This window comes from Cryptomeria japonica, chromosome 1 (assembly GCF_030272615.1).
Source record: "Cryptomeria japonica chromosome 1, Sugi_1.0, whole genome shotgun sequence".
In the NCBI taxonomy this organism is placed as follows: Eukaryota; Viridiplantae; Streptophyta; class Pinopsida; order Cupressales; family Cupressaceae; genus Cryptomeria; species Cryptomeria japonica.
In genome coordinates, this window is record NC_081405.1 from 697,491,906 (window position 1) to 697,515,841 (window position 23,936).

Sequence of the window (23,936 nt, forward strand, 5' to 3'; positions counted from 1 at the left end):
GTAGAAGTAAAATAGTAGCTTTCCTTAAAGCTACTTATAAAATGGATGTAATTGTTATAGACACCAAGCCACATTATGGCATGCTTCTATCTAGATAGTGGGCTACTGCTGTTGGAGGACATCTTCAGATGGATTTATCATATGCAACTATCCCAATGAATGGGAATTCTGTAAAATTGTACAAAGAACCATGTGCCCTAGTGGTAATTGAAATAATAGACCCAAACGTGCTTAATTGCATGATTGATGTGGATCTTGATAACTTCAGGATTGAACCCATTCAACTTCAGTTGAAGAATATTGATCCTATTGTTGATGAGCTGGAATCACAACAAGAATGTTTGTGGTAGATGTACTTTGATGGAGCTTTCTCTAAGGAAGGGTCTAAGGCGGGAGTTCTATTTGTTTCCCCATCAGGTATTACCTTCAAGTATTCTTTTCTGTTAGCATTCCAATGTACAAACAATACAGCTGAGTATGAAGCTCTGTTATTAGGCTCAGAAATTGATAAAAGACATGGGATCAAGTTTTTAAGGGTTTATGGAGACTCTGAACTTGTAGTGTCTCAAATAAGGTCAAGATATGCATCTAAAAATGACAACTTAAAAAGGTACAAGCAAGTTGTTTGGGATGTCATTGAACACTTTGATGCATTTTCCATTGATTGGATTGAAAGGTCTAAGAACATTATGGCAAATTTTTTAGCTAATGTTGCATTAAAGAATGATGATGTAACATTGACTAGAGTTTCAATATTTGAGACAAAATCCAAACCATCCATCCCAAATAATGTGTACAATTGGCAAGTTTTTAAGGATGATGAAGACATCCTTAGATTTGTAAAATGCATAGATGACTATGAAGGTCAAAAGATTGATTGTAATGCATTGGTGGAAGTAGTAGATGGACAGGAAACAATTTTTGGAAGTGACATAGTGCAGCTAGAGATAAATGAAATACCCAAGGGACTAGTTGAACTAGAGGGTATGTTCAGTTACAGTGATGGTCGGTTACATCAAGCATCATCTACAAAGTTGGAGGAGTTGGATGAGGTGAACTTAGGGACAAAAGAATCCCCTAAGTTGGTGTATATTGGGAAGAACCTGTCTCCCCTTATTAGGACCAACCTCATTCACTTATTAAAAGGGTATAAACATGTTTTTGCTTGGTCCTATGAGGACCTAAAGGTGTATAGACAAGACTTATTTCAACATGAAATTCCTCTGCATGCTAATGATAAGCCTTTTCGATAGAAGAAAAGACCTATTAACCCCCTTTTGGAGACCAAAATGCAACAAGAATTAAAAAAGTTAAGGGAAGGGGGGATTATAAAACCTATAAGACATTCTTCATGGGTATCCAACTTTGTCCCTGTCAGAAAGAAGAATGGGGATATAAGCTTTTGTGTAGATTTTAGAAATTTGAATGATGCCTCTTTAAAAGACAATTATTCTTCCCCAAATATGGAAGCCATGTTACAAAGGGTAACTGGTTGTGATTTATTATCAATGATGGATGGGTTCTCAGGTTATAATCAGGTACTAGTGAAAGAGTCTGAGCAATTTAAGACTACTTTTACTACCCCTTGGGGGACTTATGTGTATGTGAGAATGCCATTTAGTCTAAAGAATGCTAGAGCTACTTTTCAGAGAGAAATGGATGTATCTTTTAAGGAGTTTATTAACATCATAATGGTGGTTTACCATGATGATTTGACATGTTTCTCAAAGAAGGCAGATGTTCACTGTGGTCATTTGGAAAAGGTTTTTTGCAAGAATCTGGAGTTTGTTGTATCCTTGAACCCCAAAAAATGTCATTTTGCAATGACTGAACGAAAATTATTAGGGCATATTGTTTCCAACGAAGGGGTTAGAATAGACCCTGAAAGGATTGAAGCTATAAATAATGTACCTTAGCCAAAGAATGTTAAAGGGATTCAATCTTTCTTAGGCAAGGTGAATTTTGTTAGAATATTTATAGCTAAATTTGCTGAAATTATTAAGCCTATTGTTAAATTACTTAAAAAAGATGCAAAGTTTTCTTGGGATGAAGAAGCTGTACAGGATTTTGACAAAATTAAGAAGGCTATTTAGGAAGCACAAGTGCTAAAATCACTTGATTACAATAAGCCTTTCTCATTATTTTCTTTTGCTTCTTATCACACAGTAGCAGCAATTATGCTTCAAAAGGATGATGAAGGATATGAACATCCAATTGCTTTCTGTAGCAAATCTTTACAGGCTGTTGAGTTAAAATATAAAATCATGGAGAAGCAAGCATATGCTCTAGTCAAAGCCGTAAAAGCATTTAGGCCTTATCTGGTAAATGCTTGAATTGTAGCCTATGTACCACATGCAGCTATGAAAGACATTTTGTCCCAGTCCAAAGTAACTACAAAGAGAAGCAAATGGATAACTAGAATACAAGAGTTTTACTTAGAGATCAAGATCACCAAACTGGTAAGAGGATTAGGCCTTCCAAAATTGATGGCTCAATCAAATCTGGTTACTGTTGATGTTAATAATGTTGAAACTAAAGAAGTCTTGATCACTAGTATCGAGAGGCAACCATGGTAATTAGATGTGGTGTACTTCTTAAAGAATGCCTCATGTCTAGAAGGTATGACACACAACCAGATGAGAACATTAAGATTAAAATCATAGAAATATGTTCGTATTCAGGGAGACCTATATTGGAGGAAGAGTGATGGGATGTTATTGCTTTGCCTAGATGAATTCCAAGTTGATAAGGTTCTGAAAGAGATGCATAATGGGGTGTGTGGAGGCTACTATTTAGCTAAGACTACTTCTCATAGGATAATTAGAGCAAGGTATTATTGGCCAACTTTGTTTAAGGACGCACATAAATATGTTCAAAAATGTGATCCTTGTCAAAGGTTTTCCTCTAAACTAAAGTATGTTGGTGCTTTGCCTTTGAATTTTGTTATAGTTGAAGCCCCTTTTGTTCAATGGGACATTGATTTTATTTGAGAGATAATAGAAAAATCAAGCAGGAGTCATAGATGGATCCTGGTGGCTACAGATTATTTCACCAAATGGATTGAAGCCATACCTACCAAACAGAGGCACTAATAAGGTAGTCATTAATTTTTTGATGGATAATATAGTGACAAAGTTTGGTGTGCCAACCAAAATAGTCATGGACAACACTATGTGCTTCAGGTCTGAGGAGTTTGTAGAGTTTTGTACTAATTATGGGATTATTATGTCATACTCTTCACCATACCACCCACAGGGAAATGGTCAGGCAGAATCGAGTAATAAAAGTCTCCTCAACATCATCAAGAAGATCCTAGAGGAAAATAAAAGGTCCTAGGATCAAAAGCTCAGGTTAGCTTTATGGGCTGATAGGGTGAATATAAAAAGGGCCATTGGTACATCCCCTTTTGAGCTAGTTTATGGAGTGAAAGCCAGATTACCTATGAATAATTTTCTTCGAGTTTACCACTTTTTGCAGATTGAAGAACTAGAAATGTCTGAGCCCATGGAAGAAAGAATGATTCAGTTAGTAGAGCTGGAGGAAATGAGGACTGCAGCCCATAAAATAAATATGAAACTTCAATTATAGTCAAATTACCTCTTTGATAAAAGGACTAGTGCAAGAAAGTTCTAGATTGATGACATGGTGTTGCAGTGGAATGCAAAAGACCAAGACAAAGGCAAGCATAAGAAATTTGAATCACTATGGATAGGTCCCTTAATTGTTTGTAATATCAATGGAAAGGATTCATACTTCTTGCAAAGAATGAATGGCAAAGTACAGGAATTTCCAGTGCATGGACAATTCCTAAAATATTACTTCTCTTGATCTATTTTAGTCCATGCACAATAGTCGTAGGCAGTATATATTTTAGGTTTTCTTTCATTAGGGTTTTGTTGGTCTGTGTTCCAGAGTTTTTTGCCAGATTCTTGTGTTGGTCTTGCGCCCAACCATCCCCGGTCAGAGCCGTTGTTATCACTCTTTCAAATATGTTGAAAATCTTGCCTTTTAGCTGTTGGAGTCTATCAAAATTCAGAATTTGACCTTTGCCTGCGAGTTTGTTGTTTTGAGGGTTTAGGGTTTTTACTTTTTCATGAAAACATTTAAAAAATTAAACCTTTGTAGAGCATTATTGTAATTCCTTTGAACTTGAACCCTTGAACCAAAACGGTTCAAGGTTCAAGGTTCAACCATTTCTCTTGCATGTGTCACAGTTTTGTAATGTTATTTAATAAGAAAGTGTGAATGTGTTATGTTAGTTTTGAACCATTTAAAAATTGGTTCAAGGTTCAAGATTCAAAATTTCCCTTGTTTTGTTAAAGGTCTTTGCGTGTAACCTTTTTTCACTTAAGTGGAAGGGTCTGTGCGTCGTTAAGAGGGGCCCCCTTTTAAGTCTAGGCCTGGGCGGGTTCTGATAAATTTTAACTTTTCTTAAGTCCTATGTCTTTTCCTATGTATCTGTTGGGTTTCCTAAAGATTGAGCAAGTTTCTTTAGATCTCACGGCTGTCGCTATACCACAATATAAAAGTGCTTGATGGTTATTCACCACGACATGGTGACAAACCATCCGTAGTTAATCATGGCCGGCAGCTAATGCAAACAATTCAGGCAAATAAAGATTTGCAGGTGTTTGGGGAGGCATCAAAGTTTTATAAACAATGCAATGGTAGGTGTATAGTCCAGACTAGAACCATCCTCTCCGCATAGTCTGAGGAAGCAATTTTAGTCGCCAGGCGTGTAAACCATTTATCCCACATTGACCGTGGGGAGGAGCATTTTTGTATTAAAATGAAAAGTCACACACATCCTTAGTGTCAAAGCTTACAGGCTTTTGACAAGGAGCCGCTCAACGATCCAGAGGGCCCCCCGCGCTCATCTCAAAGCGCCCAAATTTTGCAGCAGAAAGGCAAAATAACCAGCAAGCAAGTCAAGTAGATCAACAGTGATTGCAAAAGATCCAATGGCTATCACTATGTCGCGACATGAAGATGCTTGCCAAATATCCCTTGCGACTTGGCAACAATGCATGTGCCGAAACGGGTGAGCGGTTCAAGTTAAGGATTGAGCAAGTTTGAGTCAATCGAATGGCTATCGCTATACCGCCATGTGAAAGTGCTCGACTATTAATAGCCGCGACTTGGCGACTGGTGAGGTGGCAGGCCAGGTGGCACCAAGATAAAATCTGAGAAAATCATGAGGTGCCATGTGGTAACACGCAGCTGATGAGGTGGAAGGTCCAGTGGTGACACGAGGCAGAACAGGTGGCATGTCATCAAAATGAATGTTGAGAAGACCTTGGCCGTGATGAACCTCTAAATGGTTTTGTCGAAGGCTCAGTTCCATCAACAAAGGCAAATAGAAGAAATATCAACTTGTCCCCTCGATAAAATAAGGGCATCGATGAAACTGTGGGTTCGATGAGACATATGAATGGCTTGCCAAAGAGGAAGTTTCGATGAAAGATTGATGCCAAACAAACCAAAGTGAAATGGTGGGTCTGGTGGCACTGAGGTGGTGAATGAGGCCGTGCTCAGGTGGATCAGGTGGCGAACCGTAGGTTGACACGTGGCAAACCGAGCAGACAGGAGGTGCCCAGGTAGATCTCAGAATGAATCAGTGGCTAATATGTGGTGACACGCGACAGAGGGGAGCAGATCAGCCAAGGTAAGGGCCGAGCAGGTTAAGAAGATCTAACGACCAGGCAAAATGATCTGACGATTTTTGCCATGTCGCAATGGGAAGATGATCGCCAAATCTCCCTTGCGACTTGGCGAAAAAAGCATGTGCAGAAAAGGGTGAAGCGGCCCAGGCGTTAAGGATCAAGCAGGTTGAGGGAAGATGTATGGTCGTCGCTATACCATGAGATGAAGATACCCAATGGTTATCCCCTGCGACATGGCGACTGAAAAGGTGGTAGTTGAGGTGGTCGTCTAGATGGGCTCAGAATGTTTCAGGATGTACCATGTGGTAGGGAGTAGAAGACGAACCAAGGTAGGCCCAAGTTTGATGGCGGTCCAAGTGGCAAATATGTGGAGTCCAGAGAGACTCATGAGTGAACCAGGAGGTGACATGTGGCCGAGATCTGTGCGGGAAAGTCAGGTTAAAATATAGTTTTAGACTATAGTGAGAAAGGAGAAATTAATGACTATCCTAGAGAGGGATGTATTCACCTGAGGGTTAATTTTTACCCAAATATGGATTTGTCATGTATCGTTGGAAAGCTCTCGATCCAAAGAATATGATTTTGCAGTCAAGTGTAACCCATGGAAAATATTTTTGGGGCAGTGACCTTGGGATCTCAGAAGTTATTTCTCAATCAGAAGGTGATGATTTTTTGTAGGCCAAGTGGGACAGTAGTTAACGTAAGTGGTCCAAACATTAAACACCGCGACATGGCAACTAAAGGAAAGGTTCTCAAAAAGAAAGCTTCCCTAGTCCGTTTGTGCCAAATTTTAAAATATTCAAAAGAATCTATGGCAGAGATATGCAAATCTCATCAATTATTGTTTTGAAGTGAAAGTTGGTGAGAGGTATTCAAGGAGATGTGGAGAGAACATAATGGTGCGCAGATGTGTGTTTTCTTAGATAAGAACTCATTAATTCTCTGGCACAAGATGATCCACCGACATTATGAAGCTGACGGTGGTTGTAACCGGTTTTGGGTAATAGGAACTTACCCTTTCGGCCATTTTCCAAATGAATGCCCAGTGAATTATTGAAGCACACATCCCAGAAAGAATGTTAGGTTTTTCCCTCAACTGCAATGGCACAAAAATGTAACATTTGGAGTAAATGACTCTTGGGGTAATATTTTTCTTCTAGGTAGTCTGAAGCTTGTTGTGTCCTGATTTTCTATAAAAGGATACCAAGTGTGTGTGTGAAAAGTGGAATAAGAATCTGTATCTGCAAGACACAACACTTCAATCAAGTCATTACATGCATTGTTAATCAGCTATAATCAATGAATAATAAACCATAACAAATTGACCTATTGCCTTCTAAAAAATGCGAGTATAAGTTTTCTCTCAGATTATCAGCAATACCAGTGACTAGACAACATCAAGACGAAGGATTTATTCTATATGAACATGATGAATGCTAGATGGATGCAATATTGATCAAACAAGATTTGAATAATATTAAGCTAAATGATTTAATCAATATGAAATAATAAATATGCAATATATCAATGAGTCTAGAGAAAAAATAGTATAATAACGATGTATTCTCCAGCCTCCCTTTGAATGAGAGATGAGACTGAATTTATAGAAAATTCAGAAGGAAACCAACAGTTGAGATCAAATGATGATGAGCGGACAAGATTTTCCAAGAGGAAGCACAATCCAGGTGAATTGATGTGATTGGATGCTTTTCTTAGTTTTAAAGGAAATTGAACTAAAATTAAGATTAAATCAAGAAAAAACTGATTTAAAGGAAATTGAACTAAAATTAAGATTAAATCAGAAAAAAAACTGATTTATTCTCTATTTCATTCAATTTTAATATTTAATTGTTTTAATTCTTTTCTTTGAGATTATCTATCAATTTTTAATTTGTTTTTTTCAAGATATCTCCAATTGATTTCTTTTCTCAAATTTTAATTCTTTTTTGTCAATTAATTCCTTTTTTGATTTATTTCCATTTTTGAAGATTTGTGCTCAATTGATTTAATTGATTAAATTAATTCCTCTTTTTGATGATTTAATGGCAAATTGATTTATTTAATTAAATATGCTAGGATATTTAATTAAAATAAATAAGATAATTGTTTAAAATGATTTACTTAGAATGATTTAATTAATTAAATAAATATTTAATTAATATTGAGTGATTGATTTGCCATGTGACATTTGATGATTTTAGGAATTAATCATGTGCTCAAGATTTATTTAATTGCCTTTGGTTAGGACCTTAGTGACGTTGTCGAGATTAGGGGCCTATGGTTTAGATGACCATTTTTAGGGTATTACACCAAGGATACCTAGAAAAGGGGACACAAAATTTTGTAGCTGAACTCTGGCAAAATTAATGCAGGCCATGTCCTTAGCAATTTTTGAGTCAAAAATGAAGTACTTGTAACCTTCTGACAGAGGAATGAAATATATAGTCTAGAGAATTAAACTCAAATTTGTATTGTCTCTATGTCATTGTACTGGTGTTCGTTCCATTTAAGTAATCAAGGATTGCTTATTTGAATGATTTGCTAGGCATCTAATGAAGTTGTTTTGTATCTTTTTCTTAAGGAAGAAAATATAAATATAATTTGAACAATCATTGATATCAGTATCTCTGGTGTGGATTTGATGATGAAGTCCAGTGCAGTTTAGGACTCTGTATATGTCAGGCATATTCAGAGATGATAGATCAGGAATTTGTGATTAGTGTACTAGTTTCTCTTGTCAGGTTGCAGTCTATTGTAGATGACTCTATTGCCCACATAAGGCACTGGTTTACTTGTTGGTTTTTTTGGGTGCATTTTGTGATCCTTTTCAAAAGTCAAATCAACTTTCCATTTAGGTTTAGTTGTACTGGTCAGTAAGGAAAGTTTGCATGAATTTACACTAGTTTTCTGCAAACCATTTAATATTTTTATGAGAAAATAGTCTTAAAAGGGTTCACCTACCCAAACTCTTATAAGCTTAAAGTGTAGGAGGTCTCCTAAGTCTGGAACCTCATATTGTTGTCTTTATTTAAAACTTTTGTTGTTCTCTTCCATTGCAGCACTGAGGTAGTAGCTTTCATTTTTAAAGAGAAGAAATAGAAGTTTTCAAAATGGAGAACAACAATCGGTCCCCTTTTAAAATATTTATGCATGCGCTTGCATTTTCCTAAGTCCAGCAACTACTAAATACCCTGAGCATTTGTTAAAGAAAGGATAGATCCAACAATTAGCTCTTCCCTACAATTAAGGATGTGAGGATTTTAATGACCGCGGCATCACAAGATTGTGTCGCTTGTTATTGGCGGAAACCTAGCAAAGCAACCGGTCAATAGCTTTGTAAGACCGGTTTGCAAGTGATAAAGGTCAGTCTACTTATAGTCCCATCAATGTGCATGTGCTCAGATTGAACGAGGATGTTTTATCCTAAGGTAAAAGGTGCTCAACTTTTAAGTGCTAAAGAAGTTGACGGGTAGTGTGCAAAGTGGTAAAGATTGAACAGATCGAATGGCCCTCATATTCCCACAATAGAGGTTGCAAGGTGGTTACGAACCACGGCATCGCGAGATGATGCCATGTGTCTTGAATTGGCCAGAAAGATCTACAGTGGGGCCGCTGATGGAATTTGATAGAAAGATGAGGTGTTGTTGATGTGTCACGATTTTGTGGGGCCATTGGTACAGATGAAAGAACAAGTGATGAGTCAACAAGGAGATGATCATTGGATTGGCCAACTAGGAAGACAATCGACGGCTAGTTTTCAAATTTCTTAATTACAAAGTTAGGAGTCATTGTTTCACTCGCATGAATATTAATGATGGATGAGACATTTACATCCTTTCCTGGACAAATAATTAAAAGACTTTTAAAGGTTTTTCATTCACAAACGATTTCATAAAAAATCTAAAGAATTTCCTGCTATTGAAGGAGACTGAAGCAACCCTCTGCGATACGGAATTGTCATTTCTAGCGAAAATCAAAAGGAGTAAGTCTATCTGAGCTCTCCATATGTTCTTAAAACAAATTGATATTACAAATTGTGAAAGATTGCAAAAAGAAGATTTAATTTGTTCTAGGGTTAAGATATCACAAAGAAAATAGTGAAATCTATTTAAATTGGTCTGGAAATTTAAAAAAAGTTGTGATAAGTCCTAGACTGGGAGATTTAGTGGAAAACCCTAGTTGTAGAAAATGTCACCCGCACGAAAGCATTGAGGGGAGGTGGATTATATGAAAAGAAATCTTTATGATGATTTCTTGGACTAATTAAAGCCTTCCACAAATGATAAACAATGGGGGAAGAGGTATGTGGATGGGAAAAACCTAGGGGAAGGGTTGACTGACAAAGAATTCCATTTGGTGGATTCTCATATACCGGCAACTGGGTTAGAGATTTTCAAATTATGGTATGGACAAAGGAAATTAAATTCGCAATTATCTAGTCCTTGGTAGTATGACTTGGTCAAGTTGGTAGTACCAGGTGTCTTTATGGATGTCGATTTGCTTAAGGTTGTTGCAGATAGATATGACCCAGTTTCAAGGGTTATTAGAGGAAATGATGGGGAGATTTTGTTAACCATCAGAAGGGAAGAATTTCAAGAGATTTTTGACTTATATGAGCCATCCCCTAGCCTAGTACCAATAGATTTAAATGAACAGAAGGAATAATATTACAAAATGAAGGAATTCATTAGAGAGAATTTCCTTTCAATGCACTTAGCTAGAGCGGGAAGTACAACATATCATATCGGCCCTATTTCAGAGGATTCATCCCCAATTGGTGCTTTTTCTCCCTATTTCCAAACTGCTTTCTTCTCTTTTTGCCAAGTATTGGGTTTTAGTCCCATTATAGTTATGCCACCTAATTTCATGTGCATGGCTATGCAAATACAACATCTGGATTTTACAGTAGTTTTTGACTTTTCCCCTTACCTTGAGGAAAAGATTCATGAGGGGTTATTATACATTAAGAATCAGGTGGTTGGGGTTAAATTCTCCTGGTATTCTTTACTCATGCATATTTTCCTTTCAAGGAATGCAAATTATTTTGAGGAACCTCAGAAAGACAATAGATAATCAGGATATTCCAGTACAGCTCTGGAGCACAGACATGTCACGGGATAGACAAGAGGCTAGTTATATAAAATTTGACAACAATTTTGCCTCTAGAATAAGACAAAGATTGAAAGTGAATCCACCAAGGATTCCTAAAGAGTTGCATGATTTTGAGAGACCCAAAGAAAGAATACCTCTTGCCAGAATTGAACATAATTGAGGAGATTTTATCCCATACTCTGTAAGTAGTGTAATTAGAATCTATGGCTTCTCCGGACAACCTCATGTACTGCATTTCAATGTTCCCCTAAGAATGGGCTTTGTTGAGGTGATGTGGCAAATTGGATTTAATCAGGACAAAGATTTAAAAGGAAAAGGATCATTCTTCTCGGATTACACCATTATCCCTTACTTTGTGATTATAAAGGGACAACATGAGCATTTTGACAAAATCTTTTCTCCATATCATTTGGGGGTAAGTATAACTAGAAATGGTGATCCTGAAGGTTTTTACAACATTTTTGGAAAGAGAATAAAAGGATCTATGTTGCCCCATGTGCATAATTTTCTGGAGGACTTAATCAGGAATGAATTTGACCACACGATGCAGGAATGGAGAAAGGAGAAGTGGATAATTTTTAGAAAATTATGGGCTGCTATTCAGAAGATGGATCCACAATATTATCCATTAAAGGATTTTTCTCCATTCTATGCCAAGATTGAATCTTTTATGAAAAAAATTGATGAATTAATGAAGGTCTTAAGGGAGAAGCTAGCTAGACTTGAAGAAGTTCATGGCCGGCAACAATTAAGCTCACAACCTCCTATATCCCAGAGAGCAAGTGGTGTGGTAGCAGAAAGGCCTGTTTAGGAGTCTCCTCACAAAAGAGTTAGAGAAGAAGTAAGTGAGGAAGAGGATAGTAGCAGTGATAGTGGGAGATTGATAAGGAGAAAGGGTAAGAAAATTATGAGTTCAGAGCCTTTCCCCAAGATAACAACTAAACCTCTTCAAGGAGTCAGGATCATTGACCTTCAAGATTATGATAGAAGCCCCTCGCCATCAGCAATATTCATTTCACCGGTAAGGTAAGATGAAGCTCAGGTGGAGGGAGACAGGTTTATAGCAACAAGTGCAAAAATACAAATGGGTATTCCTGTATTGCCTCCTAATTTGGAGTTGGATCTTATTCCCTTGGATATTCAAGGTAAAGCTTTTAAAGATGCAAGAAAAGGGGTATGTGATAGCTTCCTTGAGGATGATGCATTTGTAAAAAGCCCAGCCTTTTTACAATTGGTATGGAAAACAAAGGTTGAGGAATACAAAGGAAGGATTATTGAGAGGAAGGCCCAAAAGCCAGACAGATTAGACCAAGAAATCCAAGAGCAAGTAAAAAGTGAAATGAAGGAATAGTTCAAGGAAATCAATGTTGATGAGGGTAGGAAAATTGTAAGTCGGGATGGAGTCTTGATACTACCAGAATGGGATATAGCAGATGGAGTGGCATTTGACACCATCAGGAAATCAAAGGAGTAAGAAGCAAGGTTAGCATTAAGAGGATCAGACTTTGCAAATGATTATGCAACCTTGGCTATATGGGCACTAGAGGAAGGACCTAGGAAGCCTAACATCAGTGATTTAAACCCCAACTTTAGGGGAAGTTTGATTATCAAGAGGGCAGCTGACACATCAAGTGTAGAGGATACAAAATTGAATGTTGATGTTGCTAGGCTGGCACATGAGAATGCAAAAAAGGAAGCTGCAGAGAGGGTTGAGCTAATGAAGAAATTTGACAAGCTTTTTAATGATTATAATGCATCTTAGAAAAGATGTGTGGAGTTGCAAACAAGAGTGCAACTCCTAGAGCAAGAAAAAATAAAGGTTTCATATCCTGCACTTGAAGGGTCATCTGAGCCATCAACATCTGAGTCACCACCTATGATCCAGATAGGAGAAGTAGCTCAATTAAATATAAGTACTAATATCCCTGGCATGATGTTAGTCCCATATGATGATGATGATGAGCCTGATACTACAAGATCAACTGAACCAAATGAGTATCAGCTTCTGGAGAAAATTGTTGAATTAGAGAATAAATTAAAAGAATCAGAGAAACAATCAGCTGAGGAGCAGAAGAAAATAGTTAGCTCTGTGCTAAATCATTTAAACGAGAAAATTGAAAGCAAGTTAAACAATATTCATACCTTATATTCTTTACTTTTTGATGCTATTCAAAAGTTTAATGATGATAAAGAAGTGGCAATTCCCTTGTTTACAAGGTGGTTACAAAGGGGAAATGAGCTTAGAATGATGTCTATGGCTTCTAAATTTCATACTGAGAAGCCACATGCACTCCAACCAACATATTTGTTGGTAAAATCAATGCAAGAATCCCAAATTCTGCCAGAAAATATAGAATGAAAGATAAGGGAGTTGATGAAGAGTTTTAGTGAATTAGAACAAACTCTTCTGCCAAATATTGAAGATAGAGAGGGAGCAATTAACCCTTGCAGTCTTGGAAGGAAGAGGCAGAGAGAGTCATCAACACCTAGGTAGAAATGATTTGTGATGGGCTAAATATGGATATGCTAGAAGATAGTATGGATAAGATAATTGCTACAGGGTTATTTTTGAAACTTTTGAAAGAGAGGCAAACCAAGTAGCCATTAAGTATATTCCATATAGGGCAAAAGAAGATGAAGTAATTAGTTTCAATTGGCCATCTGATGAAGAGTATAGCGCGTGGAGTGGCATGTATTTAAATGATGAATAGAAAGTTATAAACCATCTGCATAACTATTTTTGTTTTCTAGTGACATATATTTTGTAACCCATAAAACAAGATGGGGGTAATTTCAATCATGAGTTTTGAAGAAGGCAGCTGCAAATTTTGATCCAGTATAAGTAAGTTCAAGGATGATTGTTTTATATAACAAAATGCGGTTATGCATAGTCATTCTTAGATGACGGGTGTATCCTCTAGCCAAAAGCTTGTTTTCTCCCTTGTCTTTTATAAAAGGGAATTCATGGCTATGAGATGGGGTTCGGAATTAGGGTCCCTTATGTGTTCCAAATTTTTGTAAGAGGTCATTTTACAAAGCAAAAAATAGAAAAGAGTCTTGTGTCTTTGATTTTTGCAGGTTCTTGGATTTATGTATGGATTGTATTCTTATAGAGACAGTGGAATTAATGAATAAATATATTATTCAAACCTATTTCTCTCCAATGTCTTGTTCTATCATGTTTTGAATGCGTATTATCAAGGATTTTATCATTCATTGCACTGTTGTGGTGTATGTAATGTTTTGTTCACACTTTGGTCTAGTAGGTCAATTAAATGCTTGAATAAAATTGCAGTGATAAAGGTCTTTACAGGGATTTTGATAAGTAGTTTTGGGTGGGGATTATAGATATGATATATTGTAATGTAATATTATCTTTGATTTTATGTTGTTAGATAAATTATGTCAGTACAGTCTAATGCAATATGAATTCACATACCCAATCGACTAAGGCAAAATCGTAGTTAAGTGAATGCCTGGGTATTTATTTACTATTTGAAATCACCGTTGGTTTTCTATAACTTGTTGAAAATCATAATACTTTCATTTTATATGAACGTTATCATATGTATCGGTCATCTCGTGCTCCAAACGGGTTGAGGATCATGGAGGAATTTTCCATTCCTGAGCATTCTCCCTTATTGTTGAGTCATTATATATTTTATTTCATGCATTATTTGTGAGTGTGACATAAAATCACAAATAATCATGGGGACCACCCTCCTTGGTTTTGCAGAGCCTAAAGCATAGAATGATCTTGCATCCTTGTCATTGTTGGTCCAAGTCTGAAGAATATTAAACAGTTTGAAGTGGCTTTCCATAGATATTATCAGGAGAAAACAACTTGGTCTCTACCTTTGAATCAGTGTAAACCCATTTTTGGACACCAACAGGAAGATACCATAGTGGTTAGCAAGGTGTTGAGAATCCTTCTACTGGTCTATGCTATCCGAGTTGCAACCATTTAGGAACTCAAGTCTATTGATAAATCAAAGGTAACTCTTGACTCTATCATTGGTAAATTAAGTGCATTTGAAGTAAATGGTTATGATGGAAGTGTTCATAAATCAGAATCTGCATTTAGAGGTTCAGTTTCTAACCCACCGGTAAGGAAAAGCAGAGAAGCTAGTTACAGTCATGAGTCCAGATCCAATAGAGAAGTTAATGATGAAGACAGTTTGATCGAGCTTGAAGCATTTTTGGCCAAGCGGTTACCCAAAGGTACTGGTAAGTACAAAGGTAAATTACCTTTGAAGTGTTTTGCATGTAACAAGATTGGATGTTGCTAACTGTCCAAATGGAGATAATGAGCAGAAACGTGAGAAGTATAAGAAGTGCAAAGGCAAAGGTAAAAGAGATTGCCTCATTGCAGTGGATGGAGGAATCATAGATGAGGAGTCTGAAGAAGATGCAAATGAGGACATTGTCTTTGTTTCCATTAAAGAGGAGATATCAGATCAGAAGGCATTATTCTCCTACAAGGATAGTTCTGATGATTGGATTATAAACAGTGGTTGTTCACACCACATGACCGGTGACCGGAGTAAGTTTCTTACTTTGAAGGAATTTAATGGAGGTATTGTGAGATTTGGAAATGACTCACCCTGCAAGGTAAAAGGAAAGGGAGCCATCTATCTTAATGGTAAGAGCAGTGCAGATGATGTCTACTGGGTTGAAGAATTGAAGCACAATATTTTAAGTGTTGCTCAACTCAATGACAGAGGTTATCCACTAGAATTCAACAATGGGATGTACAAAATCTATGGAAGCAAAGGTGAACTGATTGCAACCGGCAAGTAGACAAAAGGTAACTTGTTTCACCTAAATTCTAAAGTCAATAGTTGCTTAATTGCAAAAGTAGATGATAGTTGTCTTTGGCATCAGAGATTTTGTCATGTAAATTTTGATAACATTGTAAAAGTTAGCAAGTCCAAATCGGTAAGAGGTTCACCACAGTTGGACAAACCAGTGAATGCTCTATGTAAGAAATGTCAGTTAGGAAAGATGAAATCCTCAACTTTCAAAGGAAAATCTTTCTCAGCCGAACATTTACTATATTTGGTTCATAAAGATCTTTGTGGACCAATAAGGACTAGGAGTATTCAATGTGATCGGTATTTTATGATCTTCACTGATGATTTCTCAAGAATGATGTGGGTCACATTCTTGAAGGACAAAATAGAAGCCTTTAGCAAGTTTAAGGCATTCAGAGCCTTATTTGAAAAGGAAAGTGGAAGAAAGCTTAAATGCTTAAGAACTGATCAAGGTGGTGAATTTACTTCAGAGGAATTCACTAGATACTGTGAAGACAATAGAATTAAGAGGCAGCTTTCTGGACCTAGGACACCATAGCAGAATGGTCTTGTAGAGAGGAACAACTGATTAGTTGTTGAAGCTGCTAGGACTGTGCTAATACAAGGAGGTGTTGCTAAGACATTCTGGAGAGAAGCTATCAACAGAGCTATCTCCACTATGAACTGGATATTGGTTAAAAGAGGTAAGGATAAAACTCCTTATGAATACTGGTATGGTAGATCACCCAATGTCAGTTACTTTAATATTTTTGGCAGTAGATGTTTAATCAAGAGAGGTAACTATGTTGGTAAGTTTTATGCTAAGAGTGATGAAGGCATATTTCTTGGTTACTCCACCAAGAGAAAAGCCTACAAATATTACAACAACCGGACAATGAAGATCATTGAAAGTGGTGATGTCCGAGTGGGTGAGTTTTTTGAAGATTCAAGAGAAATCAATAAGAAGAAGGAGGAAGATAAATCCTACATTCTTGTTTTGGAACAAGAACCGATGAAACCAGAAGTTGGTGAAATGAATACTGCAGCACCAGTTCAACCTGAAAAGGTAGATTAAGCAAAAGATGAAGAAAGTGAAGAAGAAGAACCTGAAGACCATGATCATGTTATTCTAAGGTATATTAGACTCAATCATAATCCTAATCAGATTATTGGAGATAAAGATGCTAGTGTGTTAACCAGAAGAAGATTAAGAGAGAATTCTTGTATGATCTCCACCATTGAGCCTAGAACAGCAAAGTAAGCTTTTGGAGATGATCAATGGATCAAGGCTATGGAAGAAGAACTTGACCAAATTAAGAACAACAATACTTGGTCATTGGTACTCATACCGATGAACAAAAATGTGATAGGTACTTAATGGGTATTCAAAAATAAACTGAATGAAGATGGAGTAGTGGTCAGAAACAAAGCCAGACCGGTATGCAAAGGTTATGCATAGGAAGAAGGTGAAGACTATGGTGAGATATTTGCACCAATTGCCAGATTAGAAGGTGTTAGGACTCTACTTGCATTTGCAGCATATAGAGGATTCAAAGTATATCAGATGGATGTGCAGTTGACATTTTTAAATGGAATATTGGAAGAGGAAGCCTGCATTGAACAACCATATGGTTATGCTTTGAATGAAGCAAAGGATATGGTGTGCAAACTACATAAGGAACTCTATGGTTTGAAGCAAGAACCTAGAGCATGGTATGAAAGACTACATTCTCACTTGGTGAAGATAGGTTTTCAGAGAACCAGTGAAGACAACAATATATATCTCAAGACTGAAGGAGATAAGATACTGGTTAGTGAGGTATTTGTGGATGATATCATTTTTGGAGGCAATGATGACATGTGTGATGACTTTGCAAATGAGATGAAAAGTGAATTTGAGATGTCTCTGGTAGGAGAGATAAAATTCTTCATAGGTTTGCAAATTCAATAGATAAAGAATGGTATTTTTATCACACAGTCCAAATATGTGAAAGAGGTATTAAAGACATTTGGAATGGGAGACTGTAAACCAATTGCGACACCAATGGTTATAGGTTGTAAATTGTCTAAGGAGGATAATTATACATCCATGGATGAAAAGGAGTATAGTTCTATGATAGGGAAACTACATTATGTTGTTCACAGCAAACCGGATATTGCTCATGCAGTTGGATTAGTTTCCAAATTTCAGAAGAGCCCGAAGGAGACACACATGGTAGCAACTAAAAGAATATTAAGATACCTAAAAGGCACTATTGATTATGGATTATGGTATCCATATGCAGGTAACTTTGGTTTGAAAGTCTATACAGATGCAGACTGGCCAGGAAATGTTGATGACAGGAAGAGTGCAATCAGACGTGCATTCTTTCTTGGAGGAAGGCTTGTATCTTGGAGCAGCAAGAAGCAAAGTTGTATATCACAGTCAACTGCTTAAGTTGAATATGTTGCAGCTTATATGAATTGTACCCAGGCAATCTGGATGAAACACATTCTGGAAGGATTCAAGTTGAAGATTACTGAACTGGTAAGGATATTCTATGATAACATCAGTGCAATTTACATTTCAAAGAACCAGTGTTGCATGCAAGAACCAAGCATATTGAGCTGAAGTATCATTTCTTGAGAGAGAAAGTACAGAGTAAAGATGTGTCCCTGGAGCATGTATCTACTAAGGAACAGCTAGTGGATATCTTTACTAAACCTCTACCTAAAACTACTTTTGAGTATCTTAGAGGTCGGCTAGGGGTTGTACCCCTACATGAAGTTCACTGAACAGATGTGGAAGACATCAGTCCAAGAGCTTATTGAAAATATTGAAGCAGGATTGGTGTAGAGTGGAGCTACTCCATGGGGGGAGCAGCTAGTTGCAGATCGGTGAAGCATGGAATGATTACCAGTTGTTATTGGTATTTGCTTTAGCATTGTTGTCAAAGGGGGAGATGAACTGTATGATTGATAGGGAGAAAAACTATAGCCAGTTACCAACTGAAGACATGGAGATACAATTGAAGGAGAGTACATGGAAAAATGTAAACTAGAATTTGTATACCTGTGTATGTGCATTACTCTCAATCATCACAATAAAGGGTATTGATATTTGTATTTCCATCAATGCCAAACGGGGAGATTGTTGGCATTGAATGAAGATTGCATTAACAAAGTATAAGTGTTGTCATTGATGTTAATTGTAAGGGGTAATGGAGTTGTATTGTAATCGGTAGTGATGTTGTAATACAACTAGTAGTCATGTTGTAATGCAACCGGTAGTTGAGCAGTGAAGGAAATTGGTATTACTATTGAAGCAAAGAGATCAGCTGGTAACCCTAACCTGTTGATATGTTGAACCCTAACTGATGGATCTTGGTGAATCAGTTGTGTTGATCTATTATTGAATGGTGATCAGAGATGATTATACCATGTATGCATGATGTACGTGATGAGTTTCAAAGTGGTTTTGGTGTGTAGAGATAATTGTTTTATCTTGGGAATGAGCAAGTGCATTGCATGAAGTGAAAAGGCATGATGAGTTACGAGATTCGATGTGTGGTGATCCAGGAGCGGTCGAGGTTGTCTAGGACAATGTGCAGATGATTACTATGTAATCCAAAGGTCATGTTTCAACCGATATGTTTGTAATCTCTATGAGATCTTAGGTTTTGTGATGTGTTACCGACCTATTGTATTGCTTATAAGGTCAATGAGTTGTTTTGCAATAGTGTTGGAAATTTTGGTTATGTGTGGTAGTTTGATTGTTGTCAAACTAGGAGTATCTATAGAATGTTGTGAAGGCAGATAGGAGCATAAATGGATCTGACCAAGCAAAGTAGTGCTATTACCAGATCAGAAAAAACCCTTTTGTTCTCTAACAATTACAAGAGTTAAATCCCTTAACCAGGTAAGCTTTAACAGGCTTGGTGCTTTCTAAATTCTCTAACTAGGTGATCCATTAGATTGGATTTAAAATCCTCTATCGAGGTTACTCCTAACAGGGTATTGCCTTTAACAGGGTATTGTAGTAAATCCCTTAACCGGGTGGTCCTTAACTGGATTTGTTCCTAACAGGACATTTTTATAAATCTTCTAACAAGGCTTGGCTCCTAACAAGGCGAACTTCAAAAGAGTTCAGAATACTTGTGGGTATTCATCCCCACCATGGTTTTTTCGATTTGGGTTTCCACGTCAAAAATCATTGTGTCAAGTGGTGAATGGTTTTGTGGTTATGTTTTGATATGGTTAATATGTTTAACTAGTAAAGCCACTTAGATATGGTTAATATGTTTAACTAGTAATAGCACATTTCGGAAGTGATCCGAAATGTGCTATTACTAATGTTAGTAAAGTGGTTTGATATTTTGGTTAAATGGTATATGAGTTTCAGATCTGTTACATTGTTATATCGGTATTCTAGTCAACCGGTAAACTTAACAGTGCAGTTGCAGTTATTGGTACTATGTTTAAACCGGTTAGTTTAGTGATTTATTTAAGATTTGGGTTTGAGTTTGGTAAAATTTTAGTTTGTTTTCCATCTATTGATTCACCCCTCCCCACTCTCAGTAGTTGACCGCATCATTATTGATTCATCATATCATCATAAAGACTGTGACATTAATACATAGAAGACAACTCTGTATTCTCCACAACATAATGGAGTTGCAGAAAGAATGAATAGGACACTGATGCAGGAAGATAGGAGTATATTGGGTGGTGTTGGTCTAGAGCAAAAAGTTTGGGCTGAAGTTGTTGCCACTACATGCTACTGGATTAACAAGTCTCCTACATCAACTCTTGTTGATAAAATTCCTATGGAAGCATGGTTATGTCACAAGCCTTCATTGAGACATCTTAGAGGTTTTTATTGCGAGTGATGCAATACAAAGACTTTTTCCTTCAACCTTACCAAAATTTGAAACACAAAATAAACTTGAAGAAACTCTTGGCTACAAATTAAATAGTCAGATTGCCTCAAAACAAACTCATATGCTCATCAAATTAGCAACCATAATTGTAACTATAGCTATCCTCTAGCCCTCTTTAGTCCTTGCCCTAAGTTTCAAGGTGTTTTGACAATCGAATCAAGGAGAAACTATCAAAATTCTTGTTAGAACCCTACTTATCCTAGTTAACCAAGTAATTTTGTTGAAATTTGCAAAACATTAATAGTTCAGAATTGCAACCATCGGCAAATGGAATATAACACAGAACTCTATACCCACATGTGCTCACCCAAATAGTTTAAATCCAAATAGCAATATATAAGTACAGAGAAAAGGGTAAAATGCAGAAATAAAGTGAATTACAGAAAGTAAACATACAATTTTTTTGGTGCCAATGATTTCAAATTTGAAAAAACAGTTACAGAGTTTACATTGCAAAATCCCCTCATTTTTCTCCCTCATTGCTCATAAATTTTATACCAAATTTGAACTTTCCCGCAGTGACCATTGGACTGCATGATTGTTCAAATTCTGAATCTGATAAAATTTTGTTGAACGCAGATGTTAGAATAGCAATACCAAACTAATAAATCTTTGTTGGACACCATCGTCAGAATAACAATGTCGGTCTACTAAATCAATGTTTGGTACCGATGTCAGAATAGAAACTCCGATCATGGCTTCTTGATCACCCATCAGAGTAACTCTTCAAGTCAGCGCAACAATTTCAAGAATACCAATAGAACAAACTACCCCGATGTCACTGATTTCGATACAACTTATTCCAAACAAGATATTTGAGGGTCTATCGGAATAGCCATGCAAAGTCGGTCAAATAGTATTTTGCAATCCCAATAGTATAAACTATCTCGATGACAACCTTATCGGATTAACTATTTCGATGACAACTTTTTATCACAATGATGCTTTTTCAAGTTAGCTATCCCAATGACAACATTGACAACTTTTACAACAATGAAATTTTATCAGTTTAGCTATCCCGATGACAGTAATGACAACATTTTGAGCAACTTTACAAATTTGAAAATCATGACTCTAATTTTGACATATAGACCCAAAAACATGAAATAACATTACAAATGGTCTCGATACACCTTATTGAATCAAAATAGACCTTACCCTACCTCCTAAGACTCAAAATATATTTACTAGACTGCAGGTGCTCCTGTACCATACACTTGGGCTTGAAAATTTTCCAAGTCCCTTGGAAATCGGATTGCCCTTGTCCATCTCTAACCTTCTGAGGTGTCATCCTTGCTTGAGTTCCTTGAACCGGTTTCTCCATCACATTTTATTGATGCTTGCCATATTTTGTGAGGCCTTACCCCGACTCATCCTGACATTTTCTATTATTTTCATATTGAGACTATTATGGATGCTTTATTTTATGCATTATGGATTTAGAACTTATATGATTCCATGATTTGGATCACATTGACGTATATTGATGCTTCATTTTATGCATTATGATTATGAAACTTTATATGTTACTAGAATAGAATTATTTTGAAACGATGTATGTCATTATTGGAATTTCAGGACTTCATTTTGATGATAGAAATAGGATGCTTATTATATGAATGGTTCAATTTTGAGGATTATGATAAATGCTTATGTGGAATCGAATTTGAATGTATGAGATATTGAATTATTATTGTCAAATGTATGAATGTTTGATGTGTGATGGGATTCATGTGTTTAATTATATATATTTGTGATTATTTGGAACTACTAATGTGTTAATTGAGATGCGCATGAAAATTATCCATGTGACCATGGAAATAATATGGAGAACCAAACCTAGACCTATGTACGTTTGTTAAACCAGGGGTTGTCTATTTGGAGAGACAACACCCTGTTTGTATTGTATTTTATTTGTGAAAGTAAATGATGCATGAGTGTTAAATTGATTTTATGTATATGTGATCCTACAAGAGACAAATTCCATGTGTGATTTTTATATTGTATTTTATTGTGTCACTTGACACATGTGCTGATTAGTGTCATTGATTTTGACTTGTCTCTTGGAGGGAGTTTTGTTTCTACCAAATCCATTCAAACAAATGAGTGTGGTCCCAAATTTGCCTTGGGTATGGAGTCTTGGGAGTGGTCAACTCAAGTTTGACCCGTAAGTTAACTTCAGTTGGGTTTCTAAAAGGTCAAATGGACTCCTAGGGTCAGTTTTAGGGCTTTTCCAAAGGTCCAAAGGGGATACCTATGGGTTAGGGGTATTTTTAAACATGTGACTACTCCCATGTGACTGTTTAGTCACCTCAAAAAGTGGTTTTTCCAAGGTGAGCGAAAATTCAACTTAGAAGGTTCCTCCTAGGATAGACAACCTTCCCTTTTGATGTCAAACTCTCTTCCCCATCCTCTCTCACCTTTTCCCTTTCCAGTTTTAGCAACATGTAAGAGGTTGAGAAGAACAACCAATGGGAACTCTCACCTTACCCAAGGGGTTGGGAAGTGTGAGAGAGGCCTTCTTAGGCAAGGATTAGGGACTTAGTGAGCAATCACCCACTCTCCATTGTTGGAGATAATGCAATTTTTGAAAATTAGTTGTAGGATAGAATTTTTGGTGAAGTGTTGGTGAAGAGTTTGTGTGGATTTGGGCTACTCATCCCCAACTAAGTCTATCATACCTTTTGGTAGATTAAGGTTGGTTTTACTTCCTTTTAGTTATGTTGTTTATGTTGTTTGAGAGAAAGAAATGATTGTATGAGAAGATGTGTATATGTAATTTGTTTTGTAAGAGAAAAATGTAAATTTTCTTTCCCTTGTTCTTTTTGTTATGTGTTCTTGTTTTGGGAGTGTCCAAGGCCTCCTACTCTTGGGAGAGTAGGATGGTCTTGGGGTGGAAGAAGTATGACAGCCTTGGGTGAGAGGCTCTCCTTGTGGAGAGTGATCTTAAGGGTGTCCTTTGTGACCCTTGCTGCATAGCCTTGTGTATGCATTTGGGGGCTATAAGGAGAGAAGATATGGCTTTTATGCCTTTGGGGGGCATAAGGGTGTGGAGATGAATTTGTTATATTTTGATTTTCCTTGAGGTGGCTTCAGTTGTCTTATGCTTGCAGTCTCCCCAATGGTATTTGGTCCACTTCCACTTGTGGAAAGATCATCACAAGTTGTGGTGAGAGTGTAGCTTGGGTTGGAAAAATGTATGTTGAATGTTTGCCCTATGTTTGTAGTGTTTGTTAGTTTGTTTGTGACCCGTCTAGTGCTTGGTTCTCCAAGCTCGGGGGTGGCTTCTAGTAAGCCTAGGTTGGGAGGTGAGCTCTCCATTGTCAAGTTGTATTCTATTTGCAGGTTGCTTGGGATGGGAAAGAAAAGATGAAGAGATTTGTTGTTGTTTTGAGTTGCAGAAAAGTTTCAATGAAAAATGTATTTATTTTGTAGCCAAAAAAAAAAAG